This window comes from Ranitomeya imitator, chromosome 4 (genome assembly GCF_032444005.1).
Source record: "Ranitomeya imitator isolate aRanImi1 chromosome 4, aRanImi1.pri, whole genome shotgun sequence".
Taxonomy (NCBI): domain Eukaryota; kingdom Metazoa; phylum Chordata; class Amphibia; order Anura; family Dendrobatidae; genus Ranitomeya; species Ranitomeya imitator.
In genome coordinates this window covers 387,708,496-387,730,606 of record NC_091285.1, presented here as the reverse complement: position 1 = coordinate 387,730,606, position 22,111 = coordinate 387,708,496, and positions in this window count along the sequence as shown.

Genomic DNA, 22,111 nt, shown 5'->3' with positions numbered 1-22,111 from the left:
TTGAGGAGTCTATGTAGCAAGCTTTTGAATTATCATACAATATTGACATTTGCACTGAAATAAATTTAAAGGCAATTCACCAGTAAATATTTTGAAGATTCAACCAAGGGCAAAACAGTTCAAACACTGCATTGGATTAGGATAGAAATATTTAACTCAATAATGGCAAGACACAGTGATGAGATTGTTGCAGAAAATATGATATAATGTTTTAACAGCACTGAAGAAGTGAATTGTTGGCAAGGTCCAACTACAGGGAAATAATTTATATGACAGCACCCTCAGATCTAACGTAATAGAATGTGACATAACATTTTCTGCAAAAGAAGACCCATGACTGTTCTGAGAATTCAGATATTATATTAGAATAGCTTTGTGAAGGTCACTGTACTAGTGGCAACCATAACATGTTGAAAAATGCAATTATATGTTTTATTGTTTCTTTTTTTATTTAATTTACTTCTCCTTTTAGAAAGCAAAACAAAGGGAAATATTTATAAAAGTTTAGACAGGTTGTTTTCATAAATGGATGAATATGTAGTCATAGAGGGTCTATTCATATAATAATAATAATAATAATAATTTTTATTTATATAGCGCCAACATATTCCGCAGCGCTTTACAAATTATAGAGGGGACTTGTGCAGACAATAGACATTACAGCATAACAGAAATACAGTTCAAAACAGATACCAGGAGGAATGAGGGCCCTGCTCGCAAGCTTACAAACTATGAGGAAAAGGGGAGACACGAGAGGTGGATGGTAACAATTGCTTTAGTTATTCGGACTGGCCATAGTGTAAGGCTCGGGTGTTCATGTAAAGCTGCATGAACCAGTTACCTGCCTAAGTATGTAGCAGTACAGACACAGAGGGCTATTAACTGCATAAAGTGAATGAGAACATGATGCGAGGAACCTGTTTTTTTTTTTTTTTTTACATATAAATAGGCCACACAGGGATCGTTAGGTTAATACGTTGAGGCGGTAGGCCAGTCTGAACAAATTAGTTTTTAGGGTACGCTTAAAACTGTCGGGATTGGGGATTAGTCGTATTAACCTAGGTAGTGCATTCCAAAGAATCGGTGCAGCACGTGTAAAGTCTTGGAGACGGGAGTGGGAGGTTCTGATTATTGAGGATACTAACCTGAGGTCATTAGCGGAGCGGAGGGCACGGGTAGGGTGGTAGACTGAGACCAGAGAGGAGATGTAGGGTGGTGCTGAGCCATGGAGTGCTTTGTGGATGAGGGAAGTAGTTTTGTACTGGATTCTTGATATAACTTTTTTTATCATCTTAAGTGGATAGGTAGGCGAGGCTTAATTGAATGGTCACAACGATCAGCAGACCTCACCCAGATGGAGTTTTTCTTTTGAGGCTTTATCAAAGATTAGGTATATTTAAAACAACTATGTACGGTTGATATCATGATTATAATTTGAATATTGCTTAAATTGTATACCTACATTTGCACCTCCCTGTACATACAGTATTTAGCTAAACTCATATCATATTATGGACAAAAAGAATCAATAATAATGATAAATATGCTTATACTAGATTGTGGCCCGATTCTAACGCATCGGGTATTCTAGAATATGCATGTCCCCGTAGTATATGTACAATGATGATTCCAGAATTCGCGGCAGACTGTGTTAGAGGTCGAGTTCCCGCTTCTGCACAGGGGGAATCTCGAGCCATCTCCACTGCGGTCTCCCATTCTATTACCAGCCGCAGTGGAGTCTTGCTCAATCTCACTCTGTTCTAAGAGGTACTGCTGCTTCTCCAGCTTCTGCCATTAAAGCCAGTACTGGTCAGCAGCAAGCGGACTTCTCTGGGACTAAGTCCTTGTCTGCACATACTGAGCATGCCCAGGGCAAGATCTCCCGTTGGAGATCGAGGGTCAGGTGCTCAGGCTCTGCGGCACATCCCATTGGTCCTCTTGGCAGGTCTTGGAAGGGCAAAAGTTCTGTAGCCACTTCCTGTGCTGCAACTATATAAACTGCGCATGACCTCACGGCCATGCGCTAGTATTGTCTCATAATTATATATGTGTGTGTGTAGATGGATGTATGTCGATGGATGAAAGCTCCTAAATATCCCTCCCTAGAGTTGTTGTCTGCTCGCGGATGTTGGTAGCTATCTAGCGCCCGACTAACCATCTGCACGATACACACATTACAGCGTCCTCTTGCTGTGTTCGCCTGTACGGCGCCGTGCGCTTGCCTAGCGCTTTCCATACACAAGCCTGTGTGGTTGGTGGCGTCCGTCAGTGCGGCATTGCTCGCACTCCTGTGCATTTATATATTTCTAATTAGTTTCCTTACACACCCAGTTGCGGTGTAGTGCCAGCAAGGGTCTAATCGGACTTCAATCCCAGTTGGGGTTAAGTACGCTGACTGCTTGCTCGCGCTTTAGGTGCGGTACCGCGGTCCTGTGATGCAACAGGATTGCTTCCTTCACACTGGGTGAGGTTGAACCCACGTGTGTTTACTTTAGTGTACCGCCATATAGTCTGCAATTTACTAGCAGCGAGTTTTCACCTGCACGGTGGACCTCGGACTGCGAACGCATCTATATCATCTTTCTGGGTGCGTTCCGCCAGTCCTAACATAATACTAGCACCAAGGTCTGGCTAGTAAATGGCGGACGATCAGCGTTTACAGCGGTACATCCAGCAGCTGGAGGGAAGGTTGGCGGCTCTAGAGCGTTCAACTTCAGCTGTGGATGTTACTGCTGTCGCTGTTCAGGCTGCAAGTGTGGCAGCAGCTACCTTGTCCACTGCTGCCCCTGTACCGACGCTATCTCGCCTCCCGCTACCAGAGAAATTTTCTGGTGACAGTAAGTCCTGTAGGGGTTTCGTGAGTCAGTGCTCAATACATCTCGAGCTTCTGGCCTCTCGTTTCCCTACAGAGCGGGCTAAGGTGGGCTTTATCATTTCCTTATTGTCGGACAGGGCGTTGCAGTGGGCTTCGCCGCTGTGGGAGCGTGACAATCTTGTGGTGCAGAGTGCTCCGTTATTCCTGAGCACTCTGAAACAGGTCTTTTTAGGACCTCGTGTCACCCATGATACGGCGCTCCAACTGTTGGCATTGACTCAGGGCTCGTCCTTGGTCAGCCTTTTTGCCGTCCACTTCCGCACTCTAGCATCTGAGCTGGAGTGGTCGGATAAAGCCCTTATCCCTATATTTTGGAGGGGGCTGGCTGACCACGTTAAGGACACCCTGGCCACTAGGGAGATTCCCGCCACACTGGAGGAATTAATAACTATATCTACTCGTATTGACCTCCGTTTTCACGAGCGGAGGTTAGAGCGAGCCCAGTGTAGGCAGAGGTTTCGGCTGGCTCCCACCTTCGCCAAACCTTTAGAATTTCCAGTCCAGGCTCCTGAGCCCCATGAACCTAAGGTGGTGTCACGAGCGGGATCTAAGTCCCGGACCGCCCGTGCACTCCAGGTTTGCCATGTATGCCAACAGTCAGGACATCTTGCCACCAGATGTCATCAGTGGTCGAGGAAACGTCAGCGTCTAGTGGTAGTAGGTGGAGGTGCACTAGACACTGCGATGTTTGCCTCCAAATTGTCTTTCAAGGGGACAATTACTTTTGGCTCATCCTCCCACTCAGTAGAGCTCTGCGTGGATTCTGGGGCGGAGGGCAATTTTATGTCTTCTGCCTTCGCCCAACGTCACGCAATACCCCTGGTTATGCTATCTCAACCAGTAACGGTACGAGTGGTGAATGGGTCGACACTCCCCGCACAGATAACACATCAGACCATCCCTTTTACTCTGTCCATGTCACCATCCCATCAGGAGATTATATCTCTGCTCATAATTCCTGAGGGGATTGATGAGATCCTGTTGGGGATACCTTGGTTACGGTACCACTCTCCTCACATCGAGTGGTCCTCTGGCAGAATTCTGGGATGGGGTGAATCATGTGGGGGTAGGTGTCACCGAGAGTGCGTTCAGGTTGCTACTACAGAGGTACCCGCAGATCTATCCTCTCTCCCCAAGCAATATTGGTCTTATGCAGACGTGTTCTCCAAAAAGGCGGCGGAGACCCTTCCGCCCCATCGCCCCTATGACTGTCCTATCGATCTCTTGCCTGGTGCGGAGCCTCCCCGGGGTCGAGTTTATCCATTATCTCTCCCGGAGACGGAGGCCATGTCTCAGTACATTCAAGAGAATCTGGCAAGAGGGTTCATCAGGAAGTCAGTGTCACCTGCTGGGGCAGGGTTCTTCTTCGTGCAGAAGAAGAATGGGGAACTACGTCCATGCATAGACTACAGGGGTCTTAACGCTATCACGGTTAAGAACAAGTATCCTTTGCCCCTGATATCCGAGCTCTTCGATAGGCTTCGGGGAGCTAGAGTGTTTACTAAATTAGATCTGCGGGGTGCTTATAACCTGATTCGCATCCGTGAGGGGGACGAATGGAAAACGGCGTTTAACACCAGAGATGGGCACTATGAGTATCTGGTGATGCCCTTCGGGCTCTGTAATGCTCCAGCCGTTTTCCAAGACTTTGTCAACGACATCTTCCGGGATATGCTTTCCACCTCAGTTGTAGTCTATCTGGATGATATTCTCATCTTTTCTCCAGATATGGACTCCCACCGGAGAGATGTTGGCAGAGTCTTCGACCTCCTACGGGCAAACTCTCTTTATGCTAATTTGGAGAAGTGTATGTTTGAGCAGGAGTCTTTACCGTTCCTGGGCTTATATCATCTCCGCCCAGGGATTGGCTATGGATCCTGCCAAACTACAGGCTGTGATGGACTGGCAAGAGCCCCATTCTCTTAAAGCGGTGCAGCGCTTTATGGGGTTCATTAACTATTACCGCCAGTTCATTCCCCACTTCTCAACTCTGGTAGCTCCCTTGGTAGCCCTCACCAAGAAGGGAGCAAATCCCAAATTGTGGTCGGAAGACGTCTCCAAGGCCTTCACTTCTATTAAGTCCCACTTTGCTAGCGCTCCCATCTTACGTCGCCCCGATGTTGATAAGCCATTCCTAATGGAGGTGGATGCCTCTTCCGTTGGTGCTGGAGCAGTCCTCTATCAAAAGGATGCTCAAGGTCGGAAGCATCCATGCTTCTTTTTCTCAAAGACCTTTACGTCAGCGGAGAGAAATTACTCCATTGGGGATAGGGAGTTGCTAGCGATGAAGTTGGCCTTTTCGGAGTGGAGACATCTTCTAGAGGGTGCACGGTTTCCTTTCCAGGTCTTCACGGACCACAAAAATTTGGTGTATTTACACACAGCCCAGCGGCTGAATTCTCGTCAGGCCAGATGGTCCTTATTTTTCTCCCGGTTCCATTTTACTCTGCATTATCTCGCCGGGGAGAAGAATATTCGTGCCGACGCTCTCTCTCGCTCCCTTATGTCAACTGAGGAGGAGGAAGAGGAGCCTCGGCTTATTGTCCCTGCTGAGAGCCTGAGAACCGTAGCGCCGGTTTCACTGGAGTCTGTGCCTCCGGGCAAGACTTTTGTGCCCATTAATTTGCGACCGGAGGTTCTCTCTTGGGCTCATTCGTCCAGGGTGGGTGGACACTTTGGGACAAAAAGGACATCTGAGCTACTGGCGAGGACGTACTGGTGGCCGCATATGGTCCGGGATGTCAGGGATTATGTTCTGGCGTGTGTCTCCTGCGCCAAAAATAAATCTCCGCGTCAAAGGCCAGCTGGGTTGCTCTATCCCTTGCCGGTGGCAGATAGGCCCTGGGAGATGGTCGGGATTGACTTTGTTGTGGGTTTACCCAAGTCTCGCGGCTGTACCATCATTTGGGTCAGCACCAATCATTTCTCAAAAATGGTGCATTTGGTGCCGCTACCACGGTTACCTTCTGCACGGGCCTTGGCAGCGTTGTTCATTAAACACATCTTCCGCCTACATGGTATGCCTGACAAAATTGTCAGTGACCGGGGTCCCCAGTTTGAGTCTCGGTTCTGGAGAGAGCTTTGTCGTCTTCTCAGTATTGAGGTGAATCTCTCTTCTGCTTATCATCCCGAGACGAATGGGTTGGTAGAGAGGGCCAACCAGACCTTGGTCACATACCTGCGACATTTTGTTTCAGCCAGGCAGGATGACTGGGCATCCTTGCTATCATGGGCAGAGTTTGCACTGAACAACGCCGTAGCCGACTCCACTGGACAAACCCCATTCCTCCTCAACTATGGTCAGCATCCACGGGTACCTGTGCCTATGCCCGTGTCTTCCGCCGACTCCAGGGTGGCAGACTGGGCTGTGGAGGCACGGGATATTTGGGACCGCACTCAGGATGCCATTTGGGCCTCTAAGGAGAGAATGAGGTCCTCCGCTCCGACCTTTGCTCCTGGCGACTTGGTGTGGCTCTCCGCCCGTAACATCAGGCTGCGAGTTGAGTCCACTAAATTTGCTCCTCGCTACTTGGGTCCATTCAAGGTCCTCGAGCAGGTTAATCCTGTGGTCTATCGTTTGGCCCTTCCGCCACGCCTGGGTATCACCGACACCTTTCATGTGTCCCTCTTGAAACCCGTGTATATGTCCCGGTTTTCCGAGTCATCTGCTGGGACATCGGGTTCGTCTACGGACGATTATGAGGTGAACGCTATTTTGGGGTTCAAGGTGGTACGTGGCAAAAAATTTTATTTGGTAGACTGGAAGGGTTATGGCCCCGAGGACAGGTCCTGGGAGCCTGTTGAGCACATTCGGGCCCCGCAGCTCATTGCTGCCTTCGAACGTAGCGAGGCCCAAGGAGGGGGGGCAATGTTAGGAGTCGAGTTTCCTCTGCTGCACAGGGGGAATCTCGATCCGTCTCCGCTGCGGTCTCCCATTCTTCTCCAGCCGCAGTGGAGTCTGCTCAGCAGAGACGTCGATCCCAGCGTCTCGCTCAGTCTGACTCTGTGCGAAGAGTTACTGCTGCTTTTCCTGCTTCTGCCATTGAAGCCAGTGCTGGGCAGCGGCGAGTGGACGTTTCTGGATCTAAGTCCTGCTTTTCTCTGTCTGAGCATGCCCAGGGCAGGATCTCCCGTTGGAGATCGAGGGTTACATGCTCAGGTACTGCAGCACATCCCATTGGTCCTTTTGGCAGGTCCTGAAAGGGCAAAACTTCTGTAGCTGTTTCCTGTGCTGCAGCTATATAAACTGCGCATGACCGCACGGCCATGCGCTAGTATTGTCTTGTAAATATGTGTGTGTGTTGTGAGTGAAAGTCGCTCTTTAAATAACCCTCCCTATTGAATGATTGTTCGCGGAAGGTGTATGTTTGCTATCTAGCGCCCGACTTATCCAACAGCACGTAACACACATTACAGCTACCAGTTGCTGTGTCCGCCTATATGGCGCCGTGCGCTTGCTCTGCGCTTTCCTGACCCAAGCCTGGGTGGTTAGTGGCGTCCGTCAGTGCGGCACCGCACGCACTCTTGTGCCTTTATATTATTATTTAGTTTCCTTACACACCCAGTTGCGGTGTTGTGACAGCAAGTGTCTAATCGGACTTCAATCCTAGTTGGGGTTGAGTTCGCTGACTTCTTGCTCGCGCTCTATGTGCGGTACCGCGGTCCTGTGATGCAACAGGATCGCTTCCTTCACGCAGGGTGAAGTTAACCCGTGCGTGTATACTTATAGTACCGCCATATAGTCCGTCTTACTAGCAGCAGGGTTTTTACCTGCACGGTGGACCTCGGACTGCGAACGCACCTAGTTCCATTTCATCTTGTACTTGGTGCGTTCCGCCAGTCCTTAACACAGACACTCTGGGATTCTTGACAGAAGAGAGGCAACATCTGAGCCAGAGAGGTAGATCTCAGTGTCATCCGCATATAGGTGGTACTGGAAGCCATGGGACTTTATGAGTTGTCCTAGGCCAAGGCTATAGATGGAAAAAAAAGTAGAGGCCCTAGGACAGAGCCTTGAAGGACTCCAACAGAGAGGGGGCGGGGTGAGGAGGTAGTGTGGGAGTGGGAAACGCTAAATGTGCGGTTTGAAAGCTATGAGGCAATCCAGGACAGGGCAAGGCCTTTGATGCTGAGGGAAGAAAGAATCTGTAGCAGTAGGAGGTGGTCGACTGTGTCAAAAGCAGAGGACAGGTCGAGAAGGAGTAGGATGGAGAACTGTCTGTTATCTTTGGCTGTGAGTAAGTCATTAGTAATTTTGGTCAGAGCAGTTTCGGTGGAGTGGTGGGGGCGGAAGCCAGATTGGAGGTTGTCAAGGAGAGAGGTAGATGAGAGGTGGGAGGAAAGTTGACCATGGACATGCTGCTCAAGGAGTTTGGAAGCAAACGGAAGCAGTGATATGGGGAGATAGCTGGGCATAGCAGTTGGGTCAAGGTTAGCTTTTTTGAGGATGGGTGTGATGTGGCATGTTTGAAGGCAGAGGGGAAAGTACCAGAGGATAGCAATAGGTTGAAGAGATGGGTTAGGGCTGGAATGAGCATGTTAGTGAGGTTGGGGAGCAGGTGGGAAGGGATGGGGTCAAGTGCACAGGTGGTGAGGTGTGATTTGGAAAGGAGGCGAGTAAGTTCTCCTTCAGTGATGTTGGAGGGGGAAGTTATTGGGGAAGGGCACAGGTCTGGTATATGGAGTGGTTGGGGTGGTGGAACAGTAAATGTTTGCCTTTTTGGTCGATCTTGTTTTTGAAGTAGGTGGCAAAGTCCTCAGAAGAGATTCGGGGAGTTGGAGGTGGCAGTGGTGGAAAGAGGAGAGAGTTAAATGTGCTGAACAGTTGTTTTGGGTTGTAGGATAGTGAAGATACAAGGTTAGTGAAATAGGTCTGTTTAGCATAAGTGAGGGTTAGTTTGAAGGCAAGTGTAGCTTGTTTGAAAGCAGTGAAGTCATCTGGCAGGCGTGTTTTCTTCCAACGTCGCTCCGCGACCCTGGATGCTTATTGGAGTTTTTTGGTGAGGTTGTTATGCCAGGGTTGCCTATTGATTTGTCACACCTTGCCATGCATGAGAGGGGCGACTGAGTCTATGGCTCATGAGAGGGTGGAGTTTTAGAAAGCGGTGGCGCTATCCGTGTCGTGGAGTGAAGATATGGAGGACAGGGGTAGAAGAGAGTCTGAGAGTCTGTGAATGTCTAGGTGTGCAAGGTTTCTGCGAGAATGTGGTACTGGCTGGACGTGGGGGGCGGGTGAGAACGACAAGGAAGAGAAGGTGCGTAGATGGTGGTCAGATAAGGGGAAGGGAGAGTTTGTGAGATTAGATAAGGAACAGAGGCGGGCGAAGATGAGGTTTAGCGTATGTCCGTCTGTGTGGGTGGCTGTCGAGGATGACTGAGTAAGTCCAAAGGATGAGGTAGGGGCCAGGAGCTTGGAGGCTGCTGGTTAGCGGGTGTCAGTAGGGATATTAAAGTCACCCATGATGATGGTGGGGATGTCAGCAGAGAGAAAGTGAAGAAGGCAGGTGGAAAATGGGTCAATGAAGGCAGTGGCTGAGCCCGGTGGTCGGTATATGACAGCCATTTGGAGATTAGAGGGAGAGTAGATACGGACAGAGTGAACCTCGAAAGAAGGGAGGTTAAGGGAGGGTGGGGGTTGGATAGGGTTGAAGTAGCAGTTTTTAGAAAAAAGGAAACCCACTCCCCCACCATGTCTGTTGCCAGAGCGAGGAGTGTGAGTAAAGTGGAGGCCACCATAACTGAGTGCAGCAGGGGAGGCGGTGTCAGGGGACATCAGCCAGGTCTCAGTGAGGGCCAGGAAGGAAAAGTTGCAGTAAATAAAGAGATCATGGATCACGTGGAGCTTGTTGCAGACAGAGCGGGCATTCCAAAGTGCCCCAGAGAGAGGAAGCAGGGGGGTGGGAGTCAGTTGCACAGGTTTTAAGTGTGAGGGATTGCGATAGTTTCTCATAGTGTGAGAAAGATAGGGGTAAGGATCAGTGGAGTGAAAATAGTGTGGGCAAATGTGAGTATGGTTAAATAGCAGGGGAAGAAAGGAGAAGCAAGTAAAATTAGAATACAGTGATTAGTCTTACCATCTGGCAATTCCTGGACTATTTCTGGCATATTTCTGACAATACATTTTCCTGGCATCCTGCAAGGCCAAGTCAAAATAAGCTTTCTGGGGTTCAGCTGTCACATAGGGGGCCAACTGTTGTGAATTCTGTGGCAGAGCTCCCTCCTGTGGTCACAAGTGGTACTTCGGTTGGTTCTCTCTGTGAGCTTCCGTTGGTGGAGGAAAGTGGTACTGCGGCTTCTGAGTTTCCTTCCTCAGGTGATGTGGTGAAGTCGTTAGGTGCTGCTCTATTTAACTCCACCTAGTGCTTTGATCCTGGCCTCCAGTCAATGTTCTAGTATTGGACCTGTTTCCTCCTGGATCGTTCCTGTGGCCTGCTGCTCTGCATAGCTAAGTTCCTCTTTGCTATTTGTTTGCTGTTTTTTTCTGTCCAGCTTGTCTATTTGTTTTTTACTGCTTGCTGGAAGCTCTGGGACGCAGAGGGTGTACCTCCGTGCCGTTAGTTCGGTACGGAGGGTCTTTTTGCCCCCTTTGCGTGGTTTTTGTAGGGTTTTGTGTTGACCGCAAAGTTACCTTTCCTATCCTCGCTCTGTTCAGAAAGTTGGGCCTCACTTTGCTAAATCTATTTCATCTCTACGTTTGTCTTTTCATCTTAACTCACAGTCATTATATGTGGGGGCTGCCTTTTCCTTTGGGGTATTTCTCTGAGGCAAGGTAGGCTTATTTTCTATCTTCAGGCTAGCTAGTTTCTCAGGCCGTGCCGAGTTGCATAGGGAGCGTTAGGCGCAATCCACGGCTGCCTTTAGTGTGGTTGGAGAGGATTAGGGATTGCGGTCAACAGAGTTCCCACGTCTCAGAGCTCGTTCTTGTTTTTTGGGTTATTGCCAGGTCACTGTATGTGCGCTGACCTCTATGACCATTGTGGTACTGAATTACCTTTCATAACAGTACTGGAGGCCAAAAGTACTAATGATTCTCAATAGAGGGAAAAAAGAAGTTCTGAGACCATTTTTTTTTCTTTGCACTGTGTTTTGCCTTTTTTTTCCCCTAGACATTTGGGTGGTTCAGGACACAGGTGTAGCAATGGACATTAAAGGTCTGTCTTCATGTGTGGATCAGCTCACGGCAAGAGTACAAAGTATTCAAGACTTTGTGGTTCAGAATTCTATGTTAGAACCGAGAATTCCTATTCCTGATTTGTTTTTTGGAGATAGAACTAAATTTCTGAGTTTCAAAAATAATTGTAAACTATTTCTGGCTTTCAAACCTCGCTCCTCTGGTGACCCAGTTCAACAAGTTAGGATCGTTATTTCTTTTTTGCGTGGCGACCCTCAGGACTGGGCATTTTCTCTTGCGTCAGGAGATCCTGCATTAAGTAATATCGATGCATTTTTTCTGGCGCTCGGATTGCTGTACGATGAGCCTAATTCTGTGGATCAGGCAGAGAAGAATTTGCTGGCTCTGTGTCAGGGTCAGGATGAAATAGAGGTATATTGTCAGAAATTTAGAAAGTGGTCCGTACTCACTCAGTGGAATGAAGGTGCGCTCGCAGCTATTTTCAGAAAAGGTCTCTCTGAAGCCCTTAAGGATGTCATGGTGGGATTTCCTATGCCTGCTGGTCTGAATGAGTCTATGTCTTTGGCCATTCAGATCGGTCGACGCTTGCGCGAGCGTAAATCTGTGCACCATTTGGCGGTATTACCTGAGCTTAAACCTGAGCCTATGCAGTGCGATAGGACTTTGACCAGAGTTGAACAGCAAGAACACAGACGTCTGAATGGGCTGTGTTTCTACTGTGGTGATTCCACTCATGCTATCTCTGATTGTCCTAAGCGCACTAAGCGGTTCGCTAGGTCTGCCACCATTGGTATGGTACAGTCTAAGTTTCTTCTGTCTGTTACCTTGATCTGCTCTTTGTCATCGTATTCTGTCATGGCATTTGTGGATTCAGGCGCTGCTCTGAATTTGATGGACTTGGAGTATGCTAGGCGTTGTGGGTTTTTCTTGGAGCCCTTGCAGTGTCCTATTCCATTGAGAGGAATTGATGCTACGCCTTTGGCCAAGAATAAGCCTCAGTACTGGACCCAGCTGACCATGTGCATGGCTCCTGCACATCAGGAGGTTATTCGCTTTCTGGTGTTGCATAATCTGCATGATGTGGTCGTGTTGGGGTTGCCATGGCTACAAGTCCATAATCCAGTATTAGATTGGGAGTCTCATGTGAAGCAGGTCAGAACGGTGTTTCAGGTCCTGCGTGCTAATTCTTTGTTTGTGAAGGGATCAAAGTGTCTCTTTGGTGTTCAGAAGGTTTCATTTTTGGGGTTCATCTTTTCCCCTTCTACTATCGAGATGGACCCTGTTAAGGTCCAAGCCATCCATAATTGGACTCAGCCGACATCTCTGAAAAGTCTGCAAAAGTTCCTGGGCTTTGCTAATTTTTATCGTCGCTTCATCTGCAATTCTTCTAGTATTGCTAAACCATTGACCGATTTGACCAAGAAAGGTGCTGATTTGGTCAATTGGTCTTCTGCTGCGGTGGAAGCTTTTCAAGAGTTGAAGCGTCGTTTTTCTTCTGCCCCTGTGTTGTGTCAACCAGATGTTTCGCTTCCGTTACAGGTCGAGGTTGATGCTTCTGAGATTGGAGCAGGGGCCGTTTTGTCGCAGAGAAGTTCTGATTGCTCAGTGATGAAACCATGCGCCTTCTTTTCCAGGAAGTTTTCGCCTGCTGAGCGAAATTATGATGTGGGCAATCGAGAGTTGCTGGCCATGAAGTGGGCATTCGAGGAGTGGCGTCATTGGCTTGAAGGAGCTAAGCATCGCGTGGTGGTCTTGACTGATCATAAGAACTTGACTTATCTCGAGTCCGCCAAGCGGTTGAATCCTAGACAAGCTCGTTGGTCGTTGTTTTTTGCCCGTTTTGACTTTGTGATTTCATACCTTCCGGGCTCTAAAAATGTGAAGGCGGATGCTCTGTCTAGGAGTTTTGTGCCCGACTCTCCGGGTGTATCTGAGCCGGCGGGTATCCTCAAAGAGGGAGTAATTGTGTCTGCCATCTCCCCTGATTTGCGGCGGGTGCTGCAAAAATTTCAGGCTAATAAACCTGATCGTTGGCCAGCGGAGAAACTGTTTGTCCCTGATAGGTGGACGAATAAAGTTATCTCTGAGGTTCATTGTTCGGTGTTGGCTGGTCATCCTGGAATCTTTGGTACCAGAGAGTTAGTGGCTAGATCCTTTTGGTGGCCATCTCTGTCGCGGGATGTGTGTACTTTTGTGCAGTCCTGTGGGATTTGTGCTCGGGCTTAGCCCCGCTGTTCTCGTGCCAGTGGGTTGCTTTTGCCCTTGCCGGTCCCGAAGAGGCCTTGGACACATATCTCTATGGATTTTATTTCAGATCTTCCCGTCTCTCAAAAGATGTCAGTCATTTGGGTGGTCTGTGATCGCTTCTCTAAGATGGTCCATTTGGTACCCTTGTCTAAATTGCCTTCCTCCTCTGATTTGGTGCCATTGTTTTTCCAGCATGTGGTTCGTTTACATGGCATTCCAGAGAATATCGTTTCTGACAGAGGTTCCCAGTTTGTTTCGAGGTTTTGGCGAGCCTTTTGTGGTAGGATGGGCATTGACTTGTCTTTTTCCTCGGCTTTCCATCCTCAGACTAATGGCCAGACCGAACGAACCAATCAGACCTTGGAAACATATCTGAGATGCTTTGTTTCTGCTGATCAGGATGACTGGGTGTCCTTTTTGCCTTTGGCTGAGTTCGCCCTTAACCCCTTCCCGACCCATGACGCCACGTAGGCGTCATGAAAGTCGGTGCCAATCCGACCCATGACGCCTATGCGGCGTCATGGAAAGATCGCGTCCCTGCAGATCGGGTGAAAGGGTTAACTCCCATTTCACCCGATCTGCAGAGACAGGGGGAGTGGTAGTTTAGCCCAGGGGGGGTGGCTTCACCCCCTCGTGGCTACGATCGCTCTGATTGGCAGTTTCACTTTCAACAGCCAATCAGAGCGATTTGTAATATTTCACCTATTATAACTGGTGAAATATTACAATCCAGCCATGGCCGATGCTGCAATATCATCGGCCATGGCTGGAAATACTAATGTGCCCCCACCCCACCCCACCGATCGCCCCCCCAGCCCCCCGATCTGGCCGGTACACTGCTCCGGCTCCCCTCCATCCAGTGCTCCGCTCCCCCCCGTGCTCTTGTCCGCTCCCCCCGTGCTCCAATCACCCCCCCGTGCTCCAATCACCCCCCCTGCACTCCGATCCACCCCCCCGGTGCTCCGTTCCACCCCCCCGTGCTCCATTCCAGCCCCCCCGTGCTCCGTTCCACGCCCCCTGTGCTCCGTTCCACCCCTCCCGCGCTCCGATTCCCCCCCCGTGCTCCGATCCCCCCCCCCGTGGTCCCCCTCACCCCATCATACTTACCGATCCAGCCGGGGTCCCGTCCGTCTTCTCCCTGGGCGCCGCCATCTTCCAAAATGGCGGGCGCATGCGCAGTGCGCCCGCCGAATCTGCCGGCCGGCAGATTCGTTCCAAAGTGCATTTTGATCACTGAGATAGATTATATCTCAGTGATCAAAATAAAAAAAATAATAAATGACCCCCCCCCCCCTTTGTCACCCCCATAGGTAGGGACAATAAAAAAAATAAAGAAATTTTTTTTTTCCACTAATGTTAGAATAGGGTTAGGGGTAGGGTTAGGGGTAGGGTTAGGGTTAGGGGTAGGGTTAGGGGTAGGGTTAGGGGTAGGGTTAGGGTTAGGGGTAGGGTTAGGGTTAGGGCTAGGGGTAGGGTTAGGGGTAGGGGTAGGGTTAGGGCTAGGGTTAGGGTTTCGGTATGTGCACACGTATTCTGGTTCTCTGCGGATTTTTCCGCTGCGGATTTGATATATCCGCAGTGCTAAACCGCTGCGGATTTATGGCGGATTTACCACGTTTTTTTCTGCGCATTTCACTGCGGTTTTACAACTGCGATTTTCTATTGGAGCAGTTGTAAAACCGCTGCGGAATCCGCACAAAGAAGTGACATGCTGCGGAATGTAAACCGCTGCGTTTCCGTGCAGTTTTTCCGCAGCATGTGTACAGCGATTTTTGTTTCCCATATGTTTACATTGAACTGTAAACTCATGGGAAACTGCTGCGGATCCGCAGCGTTTTCCGCAGCGTGTGCACATACCTTTAAAATTAGGCTATGTGCACACGGTGCGGATTGGCCGCTGCGGATTCGCAGCAGTATTCCATCAGGTTTACAGTACCATGTAAACATATGAAAAACCAAATCCGCTGTGCCCATGGTGCGGAAAATACCGAGCGGAAACGCTGCGTTGTATTTTCCGCAGCATGTCAATTCTTTGTGCGGATTCCGCAGCGTTTTACACCTGTTCCTCAATAGGAATCCGCAGGTGAAATCCGCACAAAAAACACTGGAAATCCGCGGAAAATCCGCAGGTAAAACGCAGTGCCTTTTACCCGCGGATTTTTCAAAAATGGTGCGGAAATATCTCACACGAATCCGCAACGTGGGCACATAGCCTTAGGGTTAGGGTTGGAATTAGGGTTGTGGTTAGGGGTGTGTTGTGGTTAGGGTTGTGATTAGGGTTATGGCTACAGTTGGGATTAGGGTTAGGGGTGTGTTGGGGTTAGTGTTGGAGGTAGAATTGAGGGGTTACCACTGTTTAGGCACATCAGGGGTCTCCAAACGCAACATGGCGCCACCATTGATTCCAGCCAATCTCGTATTCAAAAAGTCAAATGGTGCTCCCTCACTTCCGAGCCCTGACGTGTGCCCAAACAGTGGTTTACCCCCACATATGGGGTACCAGCATACTCAGGACAAACTGCGCAACAATTACTGGGGTCCAATTTCTCCTGTTACCCTTGTGAATCTAAAAAAATGCTTGCTAAAACATAATTTTTGAGGAAAGAAAAATGATTTTTTATTTTCACGGCTCTGCGTTGTAAACGTCTGTGAAGCACTTGGGGGTTCAAAGTGCGCACCACATATCTAGATAAGTTCCTTGGGGGGTCTAGTTTCTAAAATGGGGTCACTTGTGGGGGTTTCTACTGTTTAGGCACACCAGAGGCTCTGCAAACGCAACGTGACACCCGCAGACCATTCCATCAAAGTCTGCATTTCAAAAGTCACTACTTCCCTTCTGAGCCCCGACGTGTGCCCAAACAGTGGTTTACCCCCACTCATGGGGTATCAGCGTACTCAGGAGAAACTGGACAACAACTTTTGGGGTCCAATTTCTCCTGTAACCCTTGGGAAAATAAAAAATTCTGGGCTAAATAATTATTTTTGAGGAAAGAAAACGTATTTATTATTTTCACGGCTCTGCATTATAAACTTCTATGAAGCACTTGGGGGTTCAAAGTGCTCACCACACATCTAGATAAGTTCCTTTCGGGGTCTAGTTTCCAAAATGGGGTCACTTGTGGGGGTTTCTACTGTTTAGGCACATCAGGGGCTCTGCAAACGCAACGTGAAGCCCGCATAGCATTCCATCAAAGACTGCATTTCAAAACGTCACTACTTCAATTCCAAGCCCCGCCATGTGCCCAAACAGTAGTTTACCCCCACATATGGGGTATCAGCGTATTCAGGAGAAACTGGACAACAACTTTTGGTGTCAAATTTCTCCTGTTACCCTTGGGAAAATAAAAAATTGCAGGCTAAAAGATCATTTTTGAGAAAATAATTTTTTTTTTTTTTTTCATGGCTCTGCGTTATAAACTTCTGTGAAGCACTTGGGGGTTCAAAGTCCTCACCACACATCTAGATTAGTTCCTTTGGGGGTCTAGTTTCTAAAATGGTGTCATTTCTGGGGGATCTCCAATGTTTAGGCACACAGGGGCTCTCCAAACGTGACATGGTGTCCGCTAATGATTGGAGCTAATTTTCCATTTAAAAAGCCAAATGGCGTGCCATCCCTTCCGAGCCCTGCCGTGCGCCCAAACAGTGGTTTACCCCCACATATGGGGTATCAGCGTACTCAGGACAAACTGGACAACAATATTTGGGGTCCAATTTCTCCTATTATCCTTGGCAAAATAGGAAATTCCAGGCTAAAAAATCATTTTTGAGGAAAGAAAAATTATTTTTTATTTTCATGGCTCTGCGTTATAAACTTCTGTGAAGCACCTGGGGGTTTAAAGTGCTCAATATGCATCTAGATAAGTTCCTTGGGGGGTCTAGTTTCCAAAATGGGGTCACTTGTGGGGGAGCTCCAATGTTTAGGCACACAGGGGCTCTCCAAACGCGACATGGTGTCCGCTAACAATTGGAGCTAATTTTCCATTCAAAAAGTCAAATGGCGCGCCTTCCCTTCCGAGCCCTGCCGAGTGCCCAAACAGTGGTTTACCCCCACATATGAGGTATCGACGTACTCGGGAGAAATTGCCCAACAAATTTTATGATCCATTTTATCCTACTGCCCATGTGAAAATGAAAAAATTGAGGCGAAAAGAATTTTTTTGTGAAAAAAAAGTACTTTTTCATTTTTACAGATCAATTTGTGAAGCACCTGAGGGTTTAAAGTGCTCACTAGGCATCTAAATAAGTTCCTTGGGGGGTCTAGTTTCCAAAATGGGGTCACTTGTGGGGGAGCGCCAATGTTTAGGCACACAGGAGCTATCCAAACGCGACATGGTGTCCGCTAACGATGGAAATAATTTTTCATTTAAAAAGTCAAATGGCGCTCCTTCCCTTCCGAGCCTTACCATGTGCCCAAACAGTGGTTTACCCCTACATGTGAGGTATTGGTGTACTCAGGAGAAATTGCCCAACACATTTTAGGATCCATTTTATCCTGTTGCCCATGTGAAAATGAAAAAATTGAGGCTAAAATAATTTTTTTGTGAAAAAAAAGTACTTTTTCATTTTTACGGATCAATTTGTGAAGCACCTGTGGGTTCAAAGTGCTCACTATGCATCTAGATAAGTTCCTTGGGGCGTCTAGTTTCCAAAATGGGGTCACTTGTGGGGGAGCTCCAATTTTTAGGCACACGGGGGCTCTCCAAACGGGACATGGTGTCCGCTAAAGAGTGGAGCCAATTTTTGATTCAAAAAGTCAAATGGCGCTCCTTCCCTTCCAAGCCCTGCCGTGCGCCCAAACAGTGGTTTACCCCCACATATGAGGTATCAGCGTACTCAGGACAAATTGGACAACAACTTTCGTGGTTCAGTTTCTCCTTTTACCATTGGAAAAATAAAAAAATTGTTGCTAAAATATAATTTTTGTGACTAAAAAGTTAAATGTTCATTTTTTCCTTCCATGTTGCTTCTGCTGCTGTGAAGCACCTGAAGGGTTAATAAACTTCTTGAATGTGGTTTTGAGTACCTTGAGGGGTGCAGTTTTTAGAATGGTGTCACTTTTGGGTATTTTCAGCCATATAGACCCCTCAAACTGACTTCAAATGTGAGGTGGTCCCTAAAAAAAATGGTTTTGTAAATTTCATTGTAAAAATGACAAATCGCTGGTCAAATTTTCACCCTTATAACTTCCTAACAAAAAAAAATTTTGTTTCGAAAATTGTGCTGATGTAAAGTAAACATGTGGGAAATGTTATTTATTAACTATTTTGTGTCACATATCTCTCTGGTTTAACAGAATAAAAATTAAAAATGTGAAAATTGTGAAATTTTCAAAATTTTCGCCAAATTTCCGCTTTTATCACAAATAAATGCAGAATTTATTGACCTAAGTTTACCACTAACATGAAGCCCAATATGTCACGAAAAAACAATCTCAGAACCGCTAGGATCCGTTGAAGCGTTCCTGAGTTATTACCTCATAAAGGGACACTGGTCAGAATTGCAAAAAACGGCAAGGTCTTTAAGGTCAAAATAGGCTGGGTCATGAAGGGGTTAATAATCGGGCCAGCTCGGCTACCTTGGTTTCACCGTTTTTTTGCAACTCTGGGTTCCATCCTCGTTTCTCTTCAGGGCAGGTTGAGTCTTCGGACTGTCCTGGTGTGGATACTGTGGTGGACAGGTTGCAGCAGATTTGGACTCATGTAGTGGACAATTTGACTTTGTCCCAGGAGAAGGCTCAACGTTTCGCTAATCGCAGACGCTGTGTGGGTCCCCGACTTCGTTTGGTTGTCTTCTCGTCATATTCCTATGAAGGTTTCCTCTCCTAAGTTTAAACCTCGTTTTATTGGTCCGTATAGGATTTCTGAGGTTCTTAATCCTGTGTCTTTTCGTCTGACCCTTCCAGATTCTTTTTCCATACATAACGTATTCCATAGGTCATTGTTGCAGAGATACGTGGCACCTATGGTTCCATCTGTTGATCCTCCTGCCCCGGTTTTGGTGGAGGGGGAATTGGAGTATATTGTGGAGAAGATTTTGGATTCTCGTGTTTCAAGGCGGAAACTCCAGTATGTGGTTAAGTGGAAGGGTTATGCTCAGGAAGATAATTCCTGGGTCTTTGCCTCTGATGTCCATGCTCCCGATCTTGTTCGTGCCTTTCATATCGCTCATCCTGGTCGTCCTGGGAGCTCTGGTGAGGGTTCGGTGACCCCTCCTCAAGGGGGGGGTACTGTTGTGAATTCTGTGGCAGAGCTCCCTCCTGTGGTCACAAGTGGTACTTCGGCTGGTTCTCTCTGTGAGCTTCCGTTGGTGGAGGAAAGTGGTACTGCGGCTTCTGAGTTTCCTTCCTCAGGTGATGTGGTGAAGTCGTTAGGTGCTGCTCTATTTAACTCCACCTAGTGCTTTGATCCTGGCCTCCAGTCAATGTTCTAGTATTGGACCTGTTTCCTCCTGGATCGTTCCTGTGGCCTGCTGCTCTGCATAGCTAAGTTCCTCTTTGCTATTTGTTTGCTGTTTTTTTCTGTCCAGCTTGTCAATTTGTTTTTTACTGCTTGCTGGAAGCTCTGGGACGCAGAGGGTGTACCTCCGTGCCGTTAGTTCGGTACGGAGGGTCTTTTTGCCCCCTTTGCGTGGTTTTTGTAGGGTTTTGTGTTGACCGCAAAGTTACCTTTCCTATCCTCACGCTGTTCAGAAAGTTGGGCCTCACTTTGCTAAATCTATTTCATCTCTACGTTTGTCTTTTCATCTTAACTCACAGTCATTATATGTGGGGGCTGCCTTTTCCTTTGGGGTATTTCTCTGAGGCAAGGTAGGCTTATTTTCTATCTTCAGGCTAGCTAGTTTCTCAGGCCGTGCCGAGTTGCATAGGGAGCGTTAGGCGCAATCCACGGCTGCCTTTAGTGTGGTTGGAGAGGATTAGGGATTGCGGTCAACAGAGTTCCCACGTCTCAGAGCTCGTTCTTGTTTTTTGGGTTATTGCCAGGTCACTGTATGTGCGCTGACCTCTATGTCCATTGTGGTACTGAATTACCTTTCATAACAGCCAACACCTCCGCTCACTGCTCCAGGGTAAGCTTCTCCCACTCGTCTTACCACTTTCCGGACACGAGTTATCACCTTGATGTGGAGGAGAGACAGTTTCTCTGGTGTGGACATCTCCGCCAGGAGTTACATCTGCCTTTGCTGTTGTTGCAATTGCTGTATTAGGAGTTCATTAGTATCCTGCTATACATGATGCTGTGGCTGCTGGCTCAAGATCAGGTGTTTGAGTAGCTGTTCTATCTCCGCAGCTGCCTTAACCCAGGGCATACGATTTGTACACCACTGCTACTTGTGTTCCTGGAATGTTGCCCACATCCAAAACACCACTTGTGAGGGGTTGACATGCTTAGCTGCTCCTCGAGGTAGACACAGTCACATGTGTGGTTAATGTCTCTGGATGGTTTATTGCCTCATAAACCAAAAAAAAATAATGGTAACAGAAAAATAGCCTGTCCAGCTCAAATGAAAATAAACAGTTCATACACCATCCTACCCAGGTCCTCTGGGACAACGCATACAGCAGCTCTCACAGGATCTAGCAATCAAGAGGCTTGCTTTCCTCCACACACATAGGCACAGGAAAAAAGTGGCTTGACATTTAACTCCCTCCAGCCACGCACTGGATGTGGATATATGATGGGTAGGCGTCCCACCCATCTCTGGCCTACTCACCATAAGAGCCATGCCCATACAGCAACTGGATTGCTCTCAGCACAAGCTGGTGAAAACACTTATGGCATTTACATCATGCAGGAAAGAACCCTTTGTGACACATGTACGACACCAGTGACCCTGACACAATAAATGTAAATATATATATATATCTATATATATATATTCAGAAAAGCAGCAAGAATAAAATAAGAATAAAGACTGTCCACTTTTGACATGGTGACAGGTCCTCTTCAACTTCTATAACCTTACAGTTGGTCTCATACTGGAAACATGGTGTGACACAGTAAATGTGCAATCCAAGGCGACCCGCTCTGACATTACAACTTTGTCAGGTAAGCTGCAGTCACATCACAAGTTGGTGTAAGTCCGGTAAGATAGCATGGCATTGTAAGTATGGTGTAGTAACTTGCATATTATGTATATGTACTCAAATTAACAGTTGGTAATCAATGAGCTGATAGACTACTTTTGCATAGGGACCTTCAATTGATAGTGTCTGTCTTTGCAGCCATTATGTGTGTGGCTATCAATTTCAGTACAACACACTAGACCTCCCTCATATATAGAAAGAGAACAGACAGAGAGATTGAAAAATGAAAGAAGACATCCCTTGAATTCTTTGGGTAAAACACTTTTTCACCAATAACTTTTATTATCTCCTTCTCTGGGTGTAGAAACCGTATACAAACATGCATTTATATTTATTTAACTCACTTATATACTGTAGCACCAATAATTCCACAGACATCAGTATCACTGTACCCATAGAGGCTCACAATCTACCGTAATTTCCCTATCAGTATGTCTTTGGAGGAGGAAACTCACGCAGAACATGCAGACGCTTTTCAATTATTATCCTTGGTGGGATTTGAACCCATGACCCCAGCACTGTAAAGCAATAGTGCTAATCACTGAACCACCATACTGACCTCAAGCAATAGCATAATTAACATATTTAACAAAATATTGCTTTCTAATCCATTATTCAGAATTAAATGCTGAATACTCTCACTGAATAATGAGTATTTTGTTCTTCAGAAAATGTACTTATTTACTAATGTTTATTTGTATTGTATTTCTTCCTATATCTTTGAACATTATATTATTTTATAACAGATTTGCTTAAATGGAACTTGACAGGTCCC